This window comes from Pteropus vampyrus, unplaced genomic scaffold, assembly GCF_000151845.1.
Source record: "Pteropus vampyrus isolate Shadow unplaced genomic scaffold, Pvam_2.0 Scaffold124, whole genome shotgun sequence".
Taxonomy (NCBI): domain Eukaryota; kingdom Metazoa; phylum Chordata; class Mammalia; order Chiroptera; family Pteropodidae; genus Pteropus; species Pteropus vampyrus.
In genome coordinates this window covers 1212022-1225051 of record NW_011888905.1, presented here as the reverse complement: position 1 = coordinate 1225051, position 13030 = coordinate 1212022, and the positions used below count along the sequence as shown (strand labels likewise).

The 13030-nt window shown below is 66.6% G+C and overlaps 1 protein-coding gene across 1 annotated transcript in view; it reads right to left on the bottom strand.

Annotated features, from left to right (window-relative positions):
* MEF2D (myocyte enhancer factor 2D) overlaps positions 1-13030 on the bottom strand; it is a 26721-nt gene extending 13691 nt beyond the window's left edge. The window contains exon 1 of the mRNA XM_011366502.2: positions 12962-13030. The gene's annotated coding sequence lies outside the window, so the exon portion shown is untranslated. The remainder of the gene's footprint in view (positions 1-12961) is intronic.

Sequence of the window (13030 nt, the reverse complement as noted above, 5' to 3'; positions counted from 1 at the left end):
GTCCCCTTTCGACACAAAGAGAACACACTGAAGTCCGCGAGGAGGCCATGGGCAGCCGGGGCCAGCGGACACCAGGTGGGGACCCTGCCTCGGTCTGCCTGTCGCCCCACGAGGCCCAGCGGTCCAGGAGCTCCGATGCCAGGGATGGGGAGGGTGGGGGGCCGGGTCGCCCTGGCTCCCAGTTGCAGGGACCTCTGCGTCAGGGGACACCTGCTGGGTGGTGCGGGGTGGGGGGAGCAGCAGGCACAGCCCGCGCTTTCTAAAGCCTCTTCACGGAGTCCAGCACCCCCCTCCCGCCGAGCACCTGCCGGACCCTGCTGTGGGGTCCAGGGAGGCGGGCTCTCACCTCCTCCCACAAACCTGGGCAGAGGCGTCCCTGCATGTTTGATGACAGGACCCCTGTAATTAGGAAGCCCCCGGCCCAGCCCAGTGGGCCCCAATGTCCAGCCTCACACTGTAGCTATGGGGAGGGCAGGCGGGGAGTCCGGGGACCTGGGGGGAACCAGGAATGCGCCTCCACGCCCGGCCCCCGGCCCAGGAGTTTGGCTCCCTGCCTCCCAGTGCACCACAAGGCTGTGCTCCCTAGAGCGGAAGTGGCCCGGCGTGGCAGGGGAGGTGGGGAGGGCACGCTGAGGGCCGGGCGGCTAAGGAGGACTTTGCCGTGGGATTCTCTGGCCAGTCGGCCCTGGAAAGCCCCGTCCGGGCGTGAATGCGGTCACTGGGTGCCCCTCTGTGTGGCATCCACCCGCCCTCCCCGCCTCTCCCCTCCTGCTCAGGAGCAGACTCTGGCTGAGGCGCGACCTCTCTCAGCTCGTGGCCAACTCCACGTCGCCCTCCAAGTTGGGAGAGAGCTCCTCTAAGCTCTCGGGACCCTCGGGACCCTCGGGACCCTCGGGACCCTCGGACGAGGCATTCTTACGAGCGCAGCGCACTCCTCTGCCCCCCAGCGGTCTCCCCTCAGGGTGCTGCCCTTCCTGCTCCGGCGCTTACATGGCTGCCCATCACCTCGGCTCTGAGCTTCTACTCGCTGCCTGGCTCCCCATGACACTGAAGCTTCCGAGGCTGGACCACTCGCCCCCGTCCCACCCTCCACCCCGTGAGAGGTGCTCGGAAGCAGCTGGAAGGAAGTGAGGCCTGTCCATCTTCCTGACCCTGTGAGGAACCCTCCCTGCGGCCTAACTTCCATCTCCTGCTGAAGCGCCGGCGCCCGCCGTCTCCCCGCTACTCGTCCGCCCGGATGGCATCTCCCCTCCAACCGCCACTGCCTCTCTGGTCCTCCACCCTCCCTACCCTCGGCTTGGCTGGTACAGAGGGCGAGACTCTCAAGTCTTCTGAGGAGCGGCCCTGAGCACATGGAGATGGAGAGGATGGGGTTGCTCAGGCAACTGTCGCCTGGCAACCAGCTCCCTGGCTGATCTCCTGCACCGCCCCCCCACCCCCGCCTCATGCTGGGGGAGCGGGGATGAGCGAGGGATCAGGGCTGAGAAGACAGGGAAGCCAGCGATCCACCGAGCTTCCTGATGGGAAGGTCAGAGCATCATCCATCCCGAGTCCCGCCAAGGTAGCCCAAGCACGTTGTAATAACCCACGCTCCCTGTCCCTCCTACCTGTCGCCAGCTCCGCCAGAGGAGGAGGTGCCCAGCCCAGCTGGCAGCCCTTCCCCTACCTGGCCAGGGCCCCTGCAGGGCTGCGTACCGTCTCCCGCTCTGCCCTCTGCCCTGCGTCTCCACAGTCTGAGAAAGCCCTGGGTCAGCAACGGGGCCTCAGCCCTGACTCGGGAAGAGAAGGCGGCCCGGGCACAGAGGGCCCTGTGCTGACCTGTCCCACGTACGGAGGTCTGTCCTGTCTGAGCGTCCCTCCCGCACAGTCAGGGAGGTTTTAAGGAACACCTGGGCCTCCCTAATTAGCCCTCTGCCTAGTTACCGCACCAACTGCCGGGAGCCAGAGGCCTTGGCATCTGCTCTCCAGATGTGCGTCTGCTCTCTGGCCTGCCCGGGCCCCATCCTCTGCTGCTCCCCTGCCCCTCTGCTCGGAAGCCCTCCCAGATGACCTGGCTTTTGGGCCCCTTCTCCTGGAGCCCAAGGCTTGGGAGAGCTCAGGGCTGCCACGGAGGACAGGGGGCCGCCCGCGATGGCTCTCATGCTCTGGTGTCCCCAGGGCGTGCCCAGTCCTGACCTCAGGCCACAGCTATGACTCCTTGGCTGGCAGCATCTGTCACCAAAAGTACCCCCTCGAAGCCTCCTGCTTCTGCTTCTGATTCACCCACTGGCAGGGCAGGACGGGGCAGGGTGGACCTCCGGGGTGGGGGGTGGGGGCAGGAAGAGGTAGGGCCCTCCGCACAGGGACAGAGGAGCAAAGGGGGGGGGTGGCACCTGGGCTGAGCCCAGGGAGGCGGGGACCCGCCTCTGTGGAGGTGGCTACAGAGAAGCCTGTGCGAATGGGGAGCAGAGGAGATGCAGGGTGGGAGGCTCCCCGCCGACAGCACCCTGGTCAAGGAGGAGGGGCCAAGGGGACCAGAAGGACCCTAGGACGGCCATTTTTCTGAGCTGAACAGACCCCACAGGAACCCGTGGGTTGTATTAACGTGCAAATGAGATGCAAAACGTACCCTAGGGGGGGTCTCAGTTTGGAGGGAGAAACAGCCCCCCCCACCCTCCGCAACACCTCCTGGTACCTGAGCAATATTCAAACTGTTCTCGGGTTTCAGAATGATGCTATCTCAGTTCCTGTGTGAGGGTGGCCTGGGGCCAGCGGGGGCAGCGGTCAGGCCCCCCGGGGTGGTAGTTGTTCCCAGGGAGCCTTCCCAAGGTGACAGGCAGGGGAGGGCTTGCCTCCCCACAGCCCCCACAGCCTTCCACCCAAACCGGCCTCAGTCCCAGACTCGGAGGGACTGGGCACCTGCTGTCAGAGCTGCCAGGCCAGCCGTGGTCCGTGGGGGGCAGGCGCCCAAGGGGGCTGACAGCAGCCCCGCTCCTCCGCGCTTCTCCGGAGAGGAGGAGAGGAGCCCTCAGCAAGCCGGCCCTCGTCTCTCCCTCCCAGGCTGCGGCCCGGAGGGGCAGGCAGGAGGTGCTGGAGACAGCTGTCACCCTCCTCCCGCCCCTTCCCTGGGGCTGGGCTTCAGGGCATGAAATAAGCAGCAGGCGCTGGGGGAGGGGTGACAATCCAATCCACCTGTCACCCCCACAGTCAGGCGGCCTCAAGCAGCCTGCTCACTAATGAGGGAGGAGGCGTGGGTGAGGCAGACACGGGGGGGGGGGCCTGGGGGGGCGGCAGAGGGACAGACACACAGACGCAGGAAGGGAGACAGAGAGGCGGACAGGGAGAGGCCGGGCACACGGGGGAAGGTGCAGAGGTGGCGGAGACGGCCCGCCGCCAGGCCTGCGTGTGGGCGCAGCTGCCTCGGTGCCACCCCCGCCCCGAACACTGGCAGTCCAGCCAGGGGCAGAGTGTGCCCAGGGCCTGGGGCTGCTCTGGGCCCAGCCCCTGCCCTCTGAGGGAGCAGTGCGGCCGGACCAAGGTCCCAAGAGGGGGCAGAGGCGGGGACGAGGCCCGAGGGCCCTCTCAGTTCCCAGGGCGCTAGGGCCCGCAGCCCCTCGACCTCCCTCCAAGCGGACGTGCTGCGGGGGTCTGGAGGACAGGCCGAAGGTGGCCGGCTGCCCCAAACGCCAGGTTCACAGCCCCGGGGAGCACACGGGGAGCCCTGCCTTCGCCCACGCTGTTCTGGTCCTGAAGTGGGCATGGCGCCTCTGAGCCTGAGCACGGGCCGGGCGGGGTCTCTCCACTGCCCCCTCCCTTGCCCCAGCCGGATTCTCACCCCAGCCTGCTTCCTGGCGGCTCTCTCTGCCCCCCAGTCTCTCTGCATTCACCCCAGAGTTCTCCTACGGCTGCTCTCAGAGGCGCAGGCGGCCCCCACCCCACCCGCCTCCCTCCGAAGTTGTCTGGCAGGCTCAGGACCCAAACCCCCGGTTCCCACCACCCTTCCCTCCCTTGGGACTCCCCTCCCCCAGCCCAACAGCCTCAGGGTTGGGCAGGGGCTATTTTTAGCCTGGGCACTGAGCTAATTTTAACTCACCCACAAGGGGCCTGGGGGCGGGCTGCCGGGCCGGGGGGCCGGGGGCCGGGGAAGGGCAGTCAGGAAGACTGGCCTGCCGGAGGGGTGGTCTCAGGTCCCATGCGCCCTGGGAGAGCCCGTGGAGGCGGCACCGCAGCCTCAGCTGGAGGGACAGGAACCGTGTGGGGGCCAGGCCGGGAGCCCGCCCTCCCGCTTCCGACGGACAGCTCTCGGCCCCGCCCTGGGCTTCCTGCCCTCTCCTCCTTGGCAGGTCTCCTGGGATGGGGTCATCTTGTTCTCAGCCCAGATGCCTCTCCGGTGAGGGTCCGTCTCCCGAGCCTCCTCTGCTGCCTCCCCACCCGGCCCGTCCGTCCTGTAGCCGCTGTGAGGCTGTGTGTCCCCCAGTTTCCCGCACCCCTGCCCCAGCTCTGGCCTCCCCTCGAGTTCTTGGAGCTACCCAGCGGGATCTCGGGAAGAACGTGGGGCAACGGCAGACTGAATCCTCGTAGGAAGGGGTGGGCGAGGTCCCAGGGAAACAGCGGGGCCCTGGGTGGGGAGTCTAGATACCCAGTTTCTAGTCCCTGCTTTGGCCTAAGTCACTGTGTAACCTTGACCAAGTCACTGCCGGTCTGGGCTGTGCCCGCTGGCCTGCATCCTGGGTCGGTGGGGCAGACTGGTCCCCAGGTGCCCGTGCAGCCCAGACACATGGTTCCTGTGCTCTTCAGAGGCCCAACGAAAGGGAGCTCAGGACTGTGACTCCAGGGACAGGTGACGGCAGAGATGGCCTGGTCGGGTCCACTGTCCTCCGGTTTAACTAAGAGAGGAGGGCATCGCGGAGGCCAGAGAGCGTGGGGAGGGGCTAAAGAGAGAGGTGCTTTCTCGACAGGAGCCCCCACGACCCACAGCCGAGGCTGGCGGAGGCTCACGCCAGCCAGGGCAAGGTCCAGGTGGGGCCCGGGCAGACGGGTCTCCCCACCCTCTCTCACTGGACCGCCTGGCAGACCCAGGGCTGGGGTCCTGGGTTAGGAGTAAACCGGCCCAAGGTCACTGTCGTGGTCGTCAGGGGGGCCTGTCCTGGACCCTGAGCCTAAGCTTGGCTTCGTGCCTGGCAGGTGGCATCTGCTGTGCACGCACGGGTTTGCACGGTGTCTTGGACCTTGTTCCATCGGCTCAGCCTCCCACTCCAGAGTCTGGGCCACCTCAGCACTGAGGGGACCTGACGGGAGCTCTGGGTCCCGGCCTCGCCCCCCAGAGCGTGTCCCTGAACCCACAAACCCGCCCGGGGCACCGCTTGGCATGCTTATCCAGCCGGTGCTCCACTGGGGTCCAGGGCCTTGGCAGGGCGGGGGGCGCAGTCACGAGGGGTTAGTAAGCCACACAGCCCAGGGATCCGGTGCGACTCGGGGTGAGCCTTGAGGCTCCTCAGGAGAACCCCACTCCCACCCTGGCGCCGAGGCTGGGCGGCGGGAGGGCAGGTGGGTGGTCCCTGCTCCCACCTCCATCCTCACTTGTAAAACCCAGTCCCAAGAGTGCCGAGTGGGGGGAGGTGGCCTAGCAAGGAAGGCGAGGGACAAGGACAGGGAGGACTCCCCAGGGCAGAGCAGTCTTGGGGCTCACATCTGCTTGTCAGAGCCACCTGACCAGGCACGGGCAGTTGGCAGCATGCGGTGGCCCCAGCATGACACTCCGGCCAGCAGGGCTGGGAGGCGACCAGTCCCATGCCCACCTGGCAGAGGGCAGACGACCCGGTCTGTGCGTGTCCAGCCATCCTCTGAAAGGATGGGGCCCAGCAGGGGTCTCCAGTCCCGGGGGGTCCTCGCTGCCGTCTGACCACCATCACCCCCACTGCAGCCCGAGCCACTCAGTCCTCCGGGCGAGGGTGGCGGCCGGGGCCTGGCCCCCGGAGCCTCGCCAAGGAGAGGCGGGGGCAGTTGGGACGGTTGCTGTGCTGCCTTCCCCCTCCCCACCCAACTTCCCTCTGGGGTCTCAGGAGACAGAAGTGAAAGTGGCAGCTGGGGCCCTGGGGGCGGGCTGGCCCCACAGCCGTTGGGGCGAGCTTCACGACACCTACAGACGGGGTGCTGGGTCTGGGCTGCCTGCCTTTGTGGCGGGTGGGCTGCTGGTTAGAGCGGGGGGGGCTTCGCAGGGACCGGGTCGGGCAGCCACGGAGTGGCCCTGCAGGCAGGGAAGAGCAGGCAGCAGCCTGCTCAGCAGCGTCCTGCCGTGCAGGGCACTGGGCTGTCCCGGCCCCAGCAGTGACATCCGCTGCCCAGCGCGGAAGGGACGGCTGCCTGGCTGGGACACACAAGGCGGGTCTGGGCCGGGCTGCTGGGGTGCTGCGTGCGGCAGGGAGGGGCCCCCGATGGAGGGGAAGGGGGATGATCCGAGGGCGCTGTATCCACCCATGATGGCTGCCAGGGCCAGAAAGAGGCCAATCCTATCAGAGCGGGCAGATGCTCCCTGAGCCACCCGACCTCGCGAAGCCCCGCGGACTTAGGGGGCCACTCAGGGTACGGCTGGGTCTCCTGACCCGAGGATGGCCCTCTAAGCCCCTGGCCGGGGAGGGCGGGAGCCTGGCTGCCTGGTCCGCTGAGGCGCTGGCCCGGCAGCTCCCACGGGATTAGCTGCCGCTTCTAGGAAGGTGCCAGGTGAGGCTGAGGTGCCAGCCAAACGGAGGGGTGCGGCGGCAGTGGAGCCCTGCACACGGCCAGGCAGGCACTCGCCTCCAACCTGACGGCTGCCCCTCACCAGCTCCAGCTCCTCCAGGAGGTGTGGACCCCGAGACCCCTGCCAGCCAGGACCCCTGCCCACCACGCCCTCCTCGCCATCACGGGGTCAGCAGCTGTCCGGCAGAACGAGTGGGAAGCCCCGCCCTCTGCCACACTCATAACCAGGGCCTGCACCAGGGAGCAGGTGAGGGCCCAGAGGTCCCTCCTCTCCCCTCCCCGTCAGCGCCCCAGCCCTGGGCTGACAGGTGGACGAGACAAGAGGGAGCAGCTGGTCCAGGACACCTGTCCCCACCCAGTCAGCCAGGGGGCCCACGGGCCTGCCACGGGGTACACACAGGGCAGTCGCCAGAGCCACAGGCCGTGTGGGGCTCAGGAAGGGGGCTCAGAGGTCAACAGAGGTGAGACCCCCGGGAAGGCCTGAGGCACGCTTGCAAGACTGGCCCTTCCTCCCGCCCCCGGCCGCCAGGCCCCGGCAAGCACACAGCCGGGCTTCGGGGAGGACTCGAGGTCCGAGGTCATCTGCTGTCTCCCTGAGCTGCGGGACTAGCTCTCTCTGCTGTTCCCCTGACCCTCAGCCCCAAGTCTGTGGGGGCGGGGAACCGTGAGCATGCAGCCGGGGGAGGGGGACCCAGGGGCACTGGGGTGTGGGGTGAGGGGTCTCAGGCCAGGACAGCTGTCCGGGGCCCGAGGACTGCGCTCAGCTTTCCAAGCCCATCCCTGGTCAGACTGGGCCCTGGGCCTGGGGGTCCCCTCAGGGCCTCCACAATCGCCCCTACCCCCTGCCACACACACACACACACACAGGTGCGTGCCAAGTCCCACCCGGGGCACTGCCCGCCCCCACTCACCTGCTGGGGAGCTGCCTCAGCAGGCAAGTCCTAAGGAAAGAGGCACCCTCTTTCTGAGCTTCCACCTGCCCTGCGCTCCCCACTGAACCCCCTTCCCTTCCTAGGCATCTCTCCCATCTAGAAACAAAAAGCGACTCAGCTGGGCAGGGACTCGCCCCAGGCCCCTGGGGCTCAGAAGCAGACAGGGGCTGCCCGCTGGGCACAGGGGGGTCAAGGCGCACACCTGCAGCGGGCCAACCCTTCGGGCCTGGGGGCTCACAGGCTCGGCAGGGACTCTGGCCTCCAGACAGGGTGCTCCTGTGGCCCAAGTCCCTCTCAGCCACCTCTGTGACAGCTCGAGGGGGTGCCAGGCCCCAGGGGCAGGCTGAGAGTGTCACTCACCCCGGCTCTGGGGCTCGCTCCACACCGCCATCAGAAAACACCTCAGGGAATCCACATGCTCCCCACCACCTGCCACCAAACTGCCACCCTCTGTCCTCTGCCAGGGGTTCCTGTCAAGACCACCGCTCCCTTCACGCTCCCCCCTCCTCCTCCAGGGCCCCCCCGCCCCAGTCCCAACGACCCCTGGCGGGCAGGACCCTGCCCTTGACCTTAGACTACGGCCTTAACCCCTCCTCATGGGGAGGCTTGAGCAAGTCTGTGCAACCTCTGCCCGGTTTCCCCAGCCACAGAAGAGAAATAAACGAGGCTCCACACGCTTCTGTGCCCCGCACAGCGCTCGACACACACAGACACACATGGAGGCGCCTGCCGCCGGCCCCCCGGGATCTCACAAGCTCTAGCTTTCAGTCTCCAAAGCACATGGGAAAATGGGGTGAGTGGGCAAAGCTCTCTCGACCAGGGGCAAAAATGCTCCTCTAAGTACTTCCCTGGTCTGCCCAGCTCCCAAGGGAGTAGCCGGAGCACCCAGCCAGAGGCGCCAGGCCAAGGTCACTGACAGGCCTGGAGCCTAGCACCTCCTGGGAGGGTGAGTTTAAATGAGTAAATATGGTCCCGCCTGGGTGTGGCCAGCAACAGGCCAGAGCTCCGGACAGGCCGCTCCCCTCCCAGCCTGCAGCAGAAGGGCGTGGAGGTGGAACAGTGGGGACCACTGTCACCCCCCCCCAGGCCGTCGGGGTCCTATGCAGAGTCCACAAGTGCATCCCCTGTCTCCACGCCTGGCTAGAAGCAGGACTGGGCCTCCAGGAAGGGCAGCCTGTGGCCGCAGCCTCAGGAGGAGGAAAGGTCAGATGCAAAGGGCCCTGGGGATCACCCGAGCCGGGGGGTCCGCCCCACAACGCCTGGGGGCTCAGCTGCAACCCTGATACCTCAGATGGCCGGGCTCATCGGGGTGACTGGGAAGGGCAAGCGAGGCCGGTGACGAGTCACCAACACACCCAGGTGCCCTGATCACCACAAGGCCCAGTGAGACTCCTGTGCATCTGGGAAGCTGACTTGTCCAAGGACACACGGTCAGCGAGGGGCCGGGGCAGGCCGGGGCAGGCTAAGCCGGGGCCACAGACAGGGGTATGTAGGGGAGGTGGGGGTGTAGGGGATGTAAGTCAGCCCGGCTCCGTGCTCTGGGTCTGCCCACTTGTGGTCTGGCCCCCGGCCCCTGCTCCAGGCCCCGCTTCTCTCTCCTGAGCTCCTGCGTGCCCTCCGGGTCTGGCCTCCAGCCCCCCCCCCAACGTGTCCGCAGTCTTCAATCCTTTAATCACCTTTGCCACTCAGCACCCCCACCCAACCCCCCCAGGGTGGCAGCTGCTCTGTGGGTCCTACACACGCGTGTGTATGCGCTGCACACCTCACGCATGTGTGCCATTAAATGCTGGGGGCCTGCCAGGTGCATGCAGGCATGCCCGTCTGCACAGACCCCTGCACACCCCCGGCTGGGGGACAGGAGTCTGCAGGCTGCCACACCACAGCTCCAAACCGCCTTTCCTCAGGGTGCTGTCAGCCCCTGGCAGGGGGGTGGTGCGGGTGGGGGGGGACAAATGTTCCAGGAGCCCAAAACTGCTCCATTCCCACTAGGCCAAAGTTCAAGGCCTTTCAGCAGAGCCACCAGGAGCTACTGAAGAAGAAGGTGCTGTGAGGGCCCCTTTTTCCCAGGCCAGGTCAGGGCCACCGGCCTCTCCCCCTTCTGGCTCCACTGGGCAGTTCTGAGGTCCAAGCTTGCTCTGCCTGCCGCGGCTGGTGACAGACAGAACAACATCAGCCACAACACAGCAGGCGTCCGGCTTCCAGGACAGAGCTCCTAGCACCTAGCACCTCTCCCTCCCCCATGAGTAAGTCACCAAACTGGGACAGAAGGACAGACACTTGGCTGGACTCCGACCCCATGACTGGCTCATAAAAGCCACCAGCGATTCCATGGATGCTGCAGCGAGGTTGGAGCCACCTCTTCCTCCCTGTAAAGGGAGATAATTGCCTCAGACCAGCTGGCCTCGAAAAGCCTGGGGAGCCCCGGCCATGGTCCCAAGGGGTGCGGAGAACCTGCCGCCATAGTGTGACGAGGCCCCGATTCTGACCCCTGGGGACGGGCTCTAGGCCCACGTCTGACCCTCACAGCCAGCGACAGAACCTGGTGTGCCTGAGAGGTCGAGGCCTCTCTCACCCCCTCACCAACCCCTCCAGTAAGGTCGCCACCCTCCGGGCCAGAGGGGCAGAGAAGTGAGCCTGGCTCCAGATGCAGGGGGTGGGGGGCACTGCTGGGCTCGCCCACTAGTCTTTGGCCCCCCCTTGCCCCCTCAGAAGTGCATAAGCGGTGGCAAGTGTTTGACACAGGGCCCACCCGCACCAAGCCAGCACCAACGCAGCACCAAGATTTCAGACCCAGTGCCAACCAGGGTGGGGAGGGGCCCAGGTGGCCAGGAGAAGGCAGACAGGATGAGCAAGGGGCCAGGGGCGCCCAGAGCCGAGGCCACCCAGGGCAGGGTCAGAGGGGGGCGGGAGGGCCTAGGTCCCCATTAATGAGAGTCTAAGCCCAAGGCGTCCCCTCCGGTCCGCATCAGGGGCCCCCCCCAGCCTCCTTGCTCCTGCAGCCCCCACCTGGGAGTCTACCCGCCACCTTCTCAGACCCTCATCACACTTCCCAAGAAAGACCCAGGGAAGATTTAAAAAAAAGAAAAAGAAAAACCTGCCGGCGAGAGATTATATAACAGCAGCCAGAAAGACTATCGCATCTCCCAACCTATGAGGAGGGCCAGCAGCCGAGAGGGGCAGAGCTGGGAAGCCCAGGCCCCCAGGGCAGGGGTGGCAGGTACGAATGGGGACAACGGGCAGCACCCGCCACCTCCCGTCTCCCACCACTCTACTCCAGGCCCCGGGTATAGCACACAGAAGCTCGAGCCCAGCCTCCCGAGCCCATCCCCCGCCACGAGGGCTGTGGCGCCTGGGTACTGCTTCTCCCGTGGGACCAGGGCCTCCCAGAGCAAGGAGTCCATCTCCCTGGCCAGGGTCTCTCTGCCATGAAGCTGGGCCTGAAGGAGGGGCAGCTGGGCTAAAATCCTGACACGGATTTGCTGTGTGGTCGATCGCAGGTTGGAAAGCTCACCCTCTCTGGTCTCTAAAGGCGTGTGAGCGAAAGCTCCTCCCTCCCAAGGGCCACCAGAGACCCCTTCCCTTACACACACTCACACGCACCAGGTGTGTTGGGGCAGGGGAGTTACAACAAAGAACATGACCACTGAGACCCAAGAGCCCGACTGCCCGTGCTGGGGGGAGGGGGAGAGCTACACGGAGTCACCTAGGAGAAACAGGTCCTCGGCCACCCCACTCTGACCCACTCCACCCCCACCTCTCGCCCGACACTGGGAAGCCACAGGAAGGAAATTCATTCCCAGGCAGGGCCGTGGGAGCTGGGACGGCCAGGGTGAGACCTGGGGCGGGCGTGAGCCGTGGCCACAGGCGGGTAGACACTGACATGTGCCTTTTTCATTCTCTCCTTGACCACGGAGGCTTCCCTGTTAGGGATGTGGAGGGGAGGGAGGCAGAAAGCTCCCTAACTTCTAAACACCCAGCCTAGTGCTCCCCTCCTATCTTGAGGCCAGAGCAGCCCAAGGTCACTACCCCAGACCGCGGATTCCCATGGTCCAGGCTGGTCCCTGAAATGCCTAGGCCACCCATAGAGGGCATGGCGGAGAGGTTGGGGCTGGTGGGGGTGGGCCAGCCCCCAACCAAGAAACCAGGTCTACAAGGAGACCTCAAAAAGGGGGCCGGGCACAGAGAAGGGGACACAGGATCCACCCACTGTACCCTCCCCCAACCCATCAACAATGTACTGCTTAAGGGGACACAGAGAGCCTCCTACTCGGAAGGACAACCTGGGATAAGCCAGTGGGTGGCTCCCAGCCTGCCCACACCCCGGAGCCCTCCTTCCGGAGAGACCTCAGGAGGCTGTGAAGGAGCACAGAATCGCTGGGGGGGTGGGGGGGCAGGGAGGCGCCCCTTCCCCAGTCTCTGCAAGACCCACACCTGACAGCGTGGGGCTGGCACTGGGGAGACAGGCTTTACCATCTCCGCCTCTTGGCTCCCCTCTCTGAAAGCCCGCGCCGCGCTCCCCAGACCCCCCGCCCCGGCCCAGTTCAGCCGCCCTAGGTGGAAAGAGGGGTTGGCGAACTCTTGCCCAGATGCTGAACAGCTGCAAACTTCTGGCTGGGGGTTCTTCAGCTGGGGCAGCTGACGAACCCCATCGGGGGGCTCGGAAGCGGGCCAGGAGGTCCCAAGGAAGGGTCCTGCCTGCCCGCCTCGTGGTGACTCCGCGTCCCAACTTCACAGGCACCGGCGAACCCGGCCCCGGACACACGCACACTCGCACACCCCAACCCACCACCTCGGTGTCATCTGAACGACATCCCCCCCTCCCTCCCCCGCTTCCCAAACAGCTGCGGCTCCCCCCGCCCCCACCCTCCGCCGCCCTCCCAGGCCCCCTTCTGCACCATTTCGGGCCAAGGAGGAGGGAACAGGCGGCGCGAGGAGGGAGAGGGAGGGAGGGCCGGCTGTTAAAATGTCAGTCGCTCCCGGCTGTCACCGGAGACCCCTGTGAGGATGGCGCCCCAGCCCAGACCACTCGGAGGCCGTCGTAACCCCCGACACCGACCGACCCGCGCGCCCCCAAGCCGCCCACCCCCACCCCGACCCCACAGCCGACTCCCCAACACAAACAGTCCCCCCACGTAATCGCCCCACGACGCCACACGAAAACACCGCCAGCTCCGCGAGTTCCTCCCGGCCCCGGAGGCCACCCCATCGCACCCCTCCAGGGGACGGTCTAGACCACCCTCCACCCCGAACCCAGGGCGGGGTGGGGGAGGGGGCCTCTTAAAGCGGCAGGAGCGTTATTTTTCTCTACTCACCGGCTCTGCTGGGGGAACGGGGTGTCGCGGCCGGGGAGGGGCAGCCCTCGCCAGTCCCGGGGATCTTCG